The sequence below is a fragment of the Cyprinodon variegatus genome, unplaced genomic scaffold (genome assembly GCF_000732505.1).
Source record: "Cyprinodon variegatus isolate N-32 unplaced genomic scaffold, C_variegatus-1.0 Scaffold58, whole genome shotgun sequence".
Classification (NCBI taxonomy): domain Eukaryota; kingdom Metazoa; phylum Chordata; class Actinopteri; order Cyprinodontiformes; family Cyprinodontidae; genus Cyprinodon; species Cyprinodon variegatus.
In genome coordinates this window covers 1,078,286-1,087,919 of record NW_015150511.1, presented here as the reverse complement: position 1 = coordinate 1,087,919, position 9,634 = coordinate 1,078,286, and the positions used below count along the sequence as shown (strand labels likewise).

Sequence of the window (9,634 nt, the reverse complement as noted above, 5' to 3'; positions counted from 1 at the left end):
CAAATTTTCTTTTACGGAGAGTCTCCAGACTGATCTGCGAGTGAAGCCTTGAAAGCTCGCGAGATCAGGATGGTCTCATGAGGCTAACTGATACCTGCATGTGTTGACAGATTCATTAGTTCACCCTAGGGGTGATGCAGTGAAATTACAGGTGGCATGATAAAAATAAATTGAATAAAAGGCCCAATTTGAGAGTTTGTCAATAACACTTTAAAGATGGTAGTTTAGCAATTTAAAGTAGATTTTACGTTATTTTATTTTAATATTAACTTAGCTTCTGTTTGTTCAACTGCTGAAATGGTTGGAAAGGAGTTAAAGATTGAAGATTTGCATTCTTTTTGCCATGCATACATTTGAAATCACAAGTTTTATCAGTGAGAATGTAAGTTCAGAAGGACAAGGGAAGTACAAATACAAGTTACAAAGTCGCAGCTTTACAGCAACACAAGTACAAATCAAGAAATGTACAAATACAATTCGATATTTACATGTGTAAATTATGCATTTATTGTTACAAATTAGTAAGTTACTCATAAAAGTTACAAATTCAGGTGTATGGAATTAGAAACGTAGGAGTTTGAGTCTATAACCTCCCCGACGATGCGGTTACACTCCCTGCCAGATGGTGGTGCAATGCACCTGAAGGCACCCAACGATTGACCGAATTGTGAACTGCATATGCATTATAGAAATCTCGGCAAAATGATCTGTACTTGTTAATTTCTGAGTCATACTTGTGTTGCTGCAAATATTTAAAATTTTTGCAACTGTATTTTCCAATAAACAAATACAAATCCTACATTTAATTACATCCATAGACTAAAATTTACGAATTTAGACCTCTTGGTATTCAGTTTTTATGTCATTTTAATGACTGTTGTCTTACCCCATATTTATTTAATAATAATAATAATAGGAAAAACAGATCACAAATCACAAAAAACAAAAAAAAAAATAAAGCGAGCTGGTATCTTATGAATTCAAAAAGTCACAAAACGAGACTTTTTTTTTTAGATTTTATTAGTGGATAAATATACTTTCTTTTAGATCATGGTCCCACAATAGTAGTTTAATCTCAAGCTATTTTTCTAATCTGTGCTTTCAGAACAGCTAGTATCATGAATCAAAACCACAAATTGCTGCGGTTGAACATTTCAATGTAAAACTAAAAGACTGTGATGTCAGTTTGAAGTTGTTCCCTGAAAACTAGCGTAGCTAAGTTTGGGTTTCTGGCCTCCAGCAGCAGCCATCATCTCTGGTCTCCTGCGTAGTGAATCCCCCGTCTGTCCTGGGACCAGAATGTTCCCCGAAAGTCTCTCTCACTCACACAGTAGATCATGTGATGCTCTGAGTTGTATAAAGACGGGGAGAGTTAACCATTGACCATCTTCGGCTGGAGATTTTATCCCGGTTAAAACCACAGGCTTCCTGGAACTGCCCACCCTATGCCTTGCTCCTCTGTTTCTTTTGGAGCGGACATAAATAACTCCCCTTGACCTTTTTCTGGGTAAAACCTGTCGTCTTCGGTGGATTCTCCTTCCACTCTCACACTCCTACACTCCTTTTACCACCAGACACTCTGGAGTTATTCTGCAAGCCTCTCTGTGTCACACCCTGATAAACAAAGATAGAGCATCCTAACCGCTGGGGGAAAAACAGGAAGTTTACTGGCCTCAGTCAGACGGTGTGTGTTGCCTCTCTCTTCTCTCATGGTATATTTGTTTTCCGTATCTCTTGGTTCACATCTTGTTTTTGGTTCTTCTTGCTCTTTGAACTGCTAGTAGAAAATCCTGCTGGTCTAATGGACAAGCCTACACTTATGTTAAATCCACTCTGTAGGTCACGTCCTCTTGTTTAAAGTTTAAGGTTGACGTTCATCCTTTCTTTTTTCTTTCAGTCTTTAGAAAATTATTTGTGATTATTAACTTGAGCAACCCTTGACTGAATTAAAAGTTATTAATTATGGGAATGTCCTCTTCAACTCTGGTTAAACTTTAACAAGGCTCTTTTTATTAGGGACTTTGATTTATGAACCAAAATCAGGATGTTTTTCTCAAAGAAAGAAACTTATTAGAGATTAAGTTCCGTTTTCGGTCTCTACATTGATGTTTGTCTTTTTAACGAAAGGTCGTCCATCGCTAATAGGGTAAAGCATCCGATGCAGGTCCATCAGATTCCAGAACAGCTTCTTCCTCTGCCATTAGATCGCTGAATGTTGTATAAAAGGGGGTTTAAAAAAAATAAAAATAGTGCTGAATGTTGGAAACTGTAAATAATATATCAGTCTTATGTGTACATTTGATCACTATGTTTACATTTGATCACTGCTGCAATTTAGAAATGGAAATGTCTTGAGAGCTGTACTGAACGGAATTTCTTTTTGTATACCGATGAAGATTCTCAGTCATCCAGGTCATAGTCATTCCGTAAAAGTTCAAAAAAATCCACTGGACTTGGTTTCCAAGATTTGAAGACGTTTCGCTACCTCACCAGGAGAAAACGCCGTCTTCAAATCTTGGAAACCAAGTCCAGTTGATTTTTTTGAACTTTTACGGAATTCTTTTTGTATACACTCTGTGTATGCTAAATGACAAAGTCTAAGTCTAAAGTCTAAGCCTTAAATATTCTTGGTCAATGAGGAGATGAAGCCCAGGTTTAAAAAAAAAAAAAAGCAAAAAGAAAAAATTCTTTTTTTCGACCAACTGACAGACCGATCAACCATTTCTTTATATTAAACTTGCATCCATCTGCTAATTGCCCTACCATTTGAAAATTATTACATGGGAATTTTGAAAATATTCCCAAATAGATTTACAAAGTCAACTGTTGCAACTGACGCCATTCCTCAAAACACATCATAAACCCATTCATTTGTATAAATCATCTTCTTTTTTCCCTTAATTAGCTTATTATTCTGAGATTTTCAGCTGTTTATAAAACTTAACCCTATAATGCCAAATGTATCATATTTGATACATACGGTTTCTGAAATGTTTTGCGTCTGACACCTTTTGCATAATTTAATGGTAAAAACTTTGCTCAAAATCCTATTGTACATATTTGGCTATACCTGATAACAGAGGGCAGAAGACTACACAAAAAAATAATCTTTACTTATCGCATAGTAATAAATTATTAATATGAAAAATGTATTTCTGTTTTTCTTTTTACATATTTTGTTAAAATGCCAAGTAAGGACTTCAAACCAAAAAAAAGTTATTTTCTGTTTCGTTTTATTCTTGGATCGGGCTTTAAAGGGTTAAGAACTAAACTTTACACTAGCCAAAGTGTCCCCCCCCCCCCACACACACTCTAAAGGCTTTCAATGCCGCTGCACCCAGAACTGAATCATGACTTTGACTTATACAACTTTTATTGACATTTTGTATACAAAACAAAATGTAGTTTTTTTTACAGCTTTCAGAACATTTCCATTTAATAAAGTGCAGCAGTGATCAAATGTAAACAGTGTGGGAGAAAAAAAAAAACGTGCAAAAAACCGCACTGATATAGAAGTTCAGAGCATTAAATATCTATGGTACAAATAGGCAGGATTTAGTTTTTCTCTTATCGGTGTGATGCAGAGTCTTTGACATGATTTAGAGTTTTTTTCAACATTCATCAGTCTGATGGCGGTGGGGAAGAAGCTGTTGCAGAACCTGCTGGATCTGCATTGAATTCAATTGGATGAAACGTCTTTTATGGAGGGAAGAGGAGCCCTCATGATCCTCTATGCTGTTCTCACCTTCTTCCAGTCTGAGGCGCTGCAGCCTCCACACCACACAGTGAGACAGCTGCTCAGAACGCTCTCTATGGTGCTTCTGGAGAAGGTGGGGAGGATGGGTGGGGGCAGGTGGGCTCTCCTCATCCTCCACATGCGCTCTGTGCCCTTTTGACCAATGAGGAGGTGTTTAGAGTCCAGATGAGGTTGTCTGTGATGTGCACCCCCAGGAATTAGGACTGGTGAATCATCCAGCTCTGTAGCCGCACTACCCTGGATTTTGAGTAGCTTTCCAGCTAAAACAAGGCTAGCAGCCCTCTTAGCTTCGGCAGAACACCATGTGGTAGCTGGACACGGATCTTAGCACATGCTAACCATTTAGCTTCAAAGTAAACTAAAGAATAATTGAATTTAACTCGATTTTTATAATTAATACAGAAGATTAGGGCAGTATGGTGATGATCCTGAATTCGGCTTATGTCCTGATGGTGAGGAGGAGGGTCTAACTGAGAATGGATTTTAATATGAATCCCTTTATTGTCCCACAAGGGAAATTAACGCTCTGCATTTAACCCATCCCCTTGGGGAGCAGTGGGCCGCCATTGTGTGGCGCCCCGGGAGCAGTGTGGGGTTTAGGGTCTTTCTCAGGGACCCAGAGTGGAGGCTGTTGGGATTCAACCGGGTACGTGCAACCTTCTAAGAGCACAAGCGCACTGCTCTAACCACTAGGCCAACACTCCCCAATGGTTAGCATCAGTGTTGTAAATATAGCATGTGTCTGATTGGGCAAAACAAAGACCCGTTCTCTTCTACTTATTAACATGTTAAATTTATTAATCTACTATAACTACAGGAGCCTTTCTATAATCACTTTAATGCTCAGATATTTAGCAGATATGATGTCACACCATGTGAAAAGGTGACCGCAACAATCTGCAACAAGGTTTGTGTAATTTTGCAAAATGATGAGAGACTCGACTTTTCAATCTGTTTCTGCTTCTTGGTAATTAGCACAATTAGCTTAGCAAAAAAAAGCACAAAAGGCCATTTCCTGCTGTGGTTTTAGCCTTCGTGTTTCACGCTGACGCCTCGTTTTAAACTATAACTGTCTGTCTACTTCCTGTTCTTTGAACTTTTAACATCTTATTTTCTTCTTCTCTCTTTTTGAATACCTCATTGATGTAAGAAATTTAAATCTTTGTGGTATTTCCACTTCAGAATCTCACACTCTAAAAGTGTTTTCAGCGCAGCTGGTGTTGGTAGTGTTACCCAAGACTTCTTAAGTGTTAATGAGCACATACCCGTCAACAGTTGATATCTCACTTTATCTCCAATTGTTAACCTCATTCACTGAGCTCAAACTTTAACGTGGTTCACGCTAGCTGGAATTAGCACTCTTGCTAAAAGCGTCAGCATCTGTAAATTAATACGACCTACAGTATAAAAGAGGAGAAAAGAAAGATATTCGCTTTATAGCAATGGTTTACCAAACAATTGTTTTAGCTTTGTAACTGCATGCTGGGGCTTTATTTAATTTGACCGCTTTAATTTTTACAGCCTGTGCTATATTAGACAACAATAGCCATCGTATATCAAACAGGCATGGAGAGTCTGAACGCTGCAGGTTTATTGCATTGTAAACAGTTCTTCTCTATATGCAAAACAAACAAAAAAAAAGCATGTTGGCAGTGTCCAAAATCATCATGACTCCAGCAGTAGTTTCCCATTCTTTTAAGCGAGGAAAAGAACATGTTTTCTAAAAAAAAGTTATCTTTTTTGAAAGAGAACCAGACTGTTCACATTTTGGACAAAGAAGACAGGTGGTTTGAAAGGGGCTTGAAGGAAGCCATCTTTGTTAAGAAAGAAAAAACAACAGTAAACAGACGGGGTGGACTAAAATTGAAACTTTGAAAAACCTACAATGCAGCGACTGAGTTTATTCCTTCCAACTATCATCGCAACCCCCACCCTCGCCTGTTCAGCCCAGTTGCGCCATCAGGGGTGGCCAAGGCCACCCTGTGCAATGCCCTGGCCACCCCAATCGCCAGGGTAAATTGTAGTACCATCACTTTAGCAATTCATCCCATTATGCACAGCCAGCGACGTAACATTAAAAATCATACAATAAACAAAGATATGAGTATGTCTTTATGATTTCTACAGGCATGTAGAAAATTCTGACTTTTAGTGTCAGTAGGCCAAACCAAGATTTTTTAGTGGCCCCATCTGGCTAGCCTCGTGAGACCATCCTGATCTCGCGAGCTTTCAAGGTTTCACTCGCAGATCAGTCTGGCTACTTTCCGTTAAAGAACATTTGGAGCCGTTCACCAAACGAACGTCCAGTCAGCGTTGGCTTTGAGGCGGGTTGAGGTGTGACGCAACGAGAAGCGCGACAGTTCAGTCTAAAGAACATGGCGGCTTCAGCCGATGAAACTAGCGTTAGCGTGGCTATCCAGCAGGTTTTATCGGAATTACAGAGTATTTCTTCACTGAAAGAAGAGCAAAACACTGCTCTGGAGGCTTTTCTCAGAGGAAAAGATGTTTTTGCTCTTCTCCCAAATGGTTTCGGCAAGAGTTTGATCTATCAATTGGCTCTTCTTCGTTGTCGCTCTGCTAGTACGTCATATGCTTCGTTGATCTGATTGGTTTATTTGGCCCGTCTATCACCAACATAGGCCAATCAGCTAACCAGTATTTTCGCCCCTTCCCAAAATTACTTCAACGGAAGGTTTCCAGATGGATATGCGGAGCAAATCCAGCAAATCCATCTGGCGGAGTCAGGTTACCATCTGGCCCCCTCTAAGAAAACATTTCTGTAGGCGCCACTGGTTCAGCCAGGACTGCAAACACATAGACAGGTGTTGCAGACTATGACCCCATTCCAAAGGGGTGGACCCATTCCTCCGTTTCAATTAACATGTTTTATAAACCAAAACAAAACAAAAACCCAATCCTCAGGACTTTATTTGCAAGATTGAAGACGTTTTGCTTCCCATCCAGGAAGCTTTTTCAATTCAAAATGTCAGAAATAGCGTGAGTTCGAGGTTTCATAGAGTTGACAAAAAACAAAGCTTGTTTTGGCTTAGAAAACATGCAAATTGATCCAGACAAACTGGTCCACCCATCTGGAATGCCTGCAATACCCGATACCTGTCCATGTCTCTGAAAGGGGTGTCAGAGAAATAGACGGGTAGAAAAGGGAAAGGGGGGAAAACCTGGAGTTACCAGTCTAGTGCCCCTAGTGGCTAAAAGTTACAGTGTTGCTTAGTAGCCAATCACAAGCAGTCGATTTTTTGTTGTTGGTTCCACCCTCCAAATGACAAAAGTTGACATGGGTGCACAGAAAACCGATCCGCACATGAGTGCAGGCGAATAAAAAGCCAGAGGTAGCAGAGAAAGAGCAGGACCTCATGCTTGTTAGTTCTTACATTGGGACCTCCTGGTATTAACTGTGCATGCATAAAATGTTGGGCTGGAGTAATTTGCATGCATCTCCTAAAATAAAACAGCTTCTATGAGTATCTATTTTCTATCTGACTTCATTTAAATTGAGCATTAAAGTTATTAAAATTCTAAAAATTCCAAAAATAAAAATAATATTCTCTCCTGCTTCATTTGCCTTTCTTATCCCATTCCTTCTCAGTGTTCGGCTCGTCACATATCTCAGATCCTGAGTTAAACACAGGTCAGCTGTCAGACTTTCATTTGGACTGCTGAAATAATTTAACACCTTTAGATTTGACTCACACTTTCACCTCGGTCTGTTCCTGCTTTCAGGGTCTTCATATAGCCTCCATGATTAAAAGGCTCTTGTTTGAAAAGATTTCTCCAACAAATCTTCATTGAATGTGTTGCATTTCAACAAAGTTTCACTTTTTATTCTATTGATTTTGTTTTTTTTTCTGGTTTCAGTTTGAGCTGTTTAATTCATAAAGTTAACAGCAGGATGTAGATGCAAAGCTGTCTTTATCTCCTACTGATTTCTCAAGGCGTTTCCAGCATTATCCTCGTAAACAGGAAGGGTTAGGTGTCTGTAAGGAGTCAGGAAACACTATTCTGTTGCTTTATCACTTATGGTGGGGCAGCTGGGGTCACAGAGTTAGTCAGGTATTCATATTTGTGTTCAGTCCCCTCCGTTAGCCCACCCCCCCCTCTAACCCCGCTGTTTTGCCTTCTTATCCACCAGATGCAGTGTCCCACAATCTTTGCAGAAGTCCCTGATGAGGAGAGAAGGAACAGGAAATAAGTGACTCTAGGAAACGGCAGGTAAGAGCTCCGTCAGCGTGTTAGTAGAAGATGCTTCAGGTAGTGGTTTTTGTGGCACTTTGTAAAATTTTAAAAAGGAGGCTCTGATCTCTGGAATTATGCAGCATGGAAGCAAATTAATTAGTTTAGAAGGATTACAGTAATTTATTTATGTGTTTTTCTTTTTTTTTTTTCTCATTGTCAAAATTTCTTCCTTCATTGATGTAACCTTTTTATTTTTGGACTTTTAAAATGGGCTAAATGCAGAGAAAGAATTCCCCCATTGTGGGACAATAAACGGATTTACATCTACATTTAAAACTAGAATGCAGAGGTACCACGATACTAGAGGGTTCTCACCAGAATTATTTTACAAATATGGGGGGCGAGTTCCTAAAGCCACTGTCACATCCTCACCATGACGCACACGAAAAAGCTGGCAAAAACGCTGCCATACGTTGGATAAGTTATGAGCTCGCTGAAACACGTCGACATATGATGATTACGCGGGGCTTAAAATTTCCTGATGTATGCCAGCGTATGCTCATACATGGGCCATAGGTTACAGGTAAGTTACCTGATCGTTGACATACGTTAAGTGTAACTTACTTTAAGTCGTGGCGTCTAACTTATCCAAAACCTATGAGTAACGTGTGCAAAACTGATGCGTAACTTATTAAGAACTTCTCTCTGAACGCTTATCTAACTTCCAGCTACTGTATAATGGTGTATTGGCTGGGTTTTGGTATACTATATTATATATAACATATATTTTTTTGCCTTAGATTATTTGGCTTTTTTTTTTTAAATATCAGTGTTATCGATTAATGAATATTTTCTGGCTATACGGGAAGTGGCGGCCTAGTAGTTAGGGCATAGGGCTTTGAATCCTGAGATTGGGAGTTCGATTCCCCACTCACCTGGACTGCCACTCTGGGTCCCTGAGCAAGATCCTTAACCCCACACTGCTCCCCGGGCGCCGCACAATGGCAGCCCACTGCTCCCCAAGGGGATGGGTTAAATGCAGAGATAAATTTCTCCAATGTGAGATCAATAATGTTCAATTTATTTTTAGACATTAGGTTTGCATTTTTAGTATTTTGACAACCCTAGATGATAATTATTATTGGTAAATATTAGTTCTGCAACTAACAATTTTTTTGCAAATCGAATAATCTGGTGGTTATTTTTGCAAAATAAAACGTGACACTAAAACTTTTCCACTTTAGGAGTTATCCATACAGCATATTGACTGGCAAAAATGTTTTTATTTTTTTTATTTTTTTAATCTTAAAAGCAGAATGTTCACATATTTTTTTCACAATTGTGATATTATTCTTGCTCTAAGTTGGTTCCCTGTCAGCTAAAGGCACGTTTTAGAGCAGAGGTCTTCAACAGGGGGTCCGCGGAGGTACTGCATGGGGGTCGCGAAAGTCTTGGTTGATTACTTTTTTTTTATATTCCCTCCTGCAATTGTTTGCACTAATTAAAATGTCTTTAAATACACATTAACATGAATTCAACGCACTGTAGTAAACATATAAATGGAAGCAGAAGATGTCCTTCAGTCATCAATGCACACATTTAGCGACACATAGGAGCTCTTTCAAACCTGGGCACCGTTTCATTCACAACACCTATCCCATCAACCAGGAATCAGAATCAGAA

The 9,634-nt window shown here is 39.2% G+C and overlaps 1 protein-coding gene across 1 annotated transcript in view; it reads left to right on the top strand.

Annotated features, from left to right (window-relative positions):
• Positions 1-9,634, top strand: part of pik3cb (phosphatidylinositol-4,5-bisphosphate 3-kinase catalytic subunit beta) — a 131,608-nt gene that overhangs the window by 22,881 nt on the left and 99,093 nt on the right. Inside the window, exon 2 of the mRNA XM_015371447.1 lies at positions 7,908-7,987. The gene's annotated coding sequence lies outside the window, so the exon portion shown is untranslated. The remainder of the gene's footprint in view (positions 1-7,907; positions 7,988-9,634) is intronic.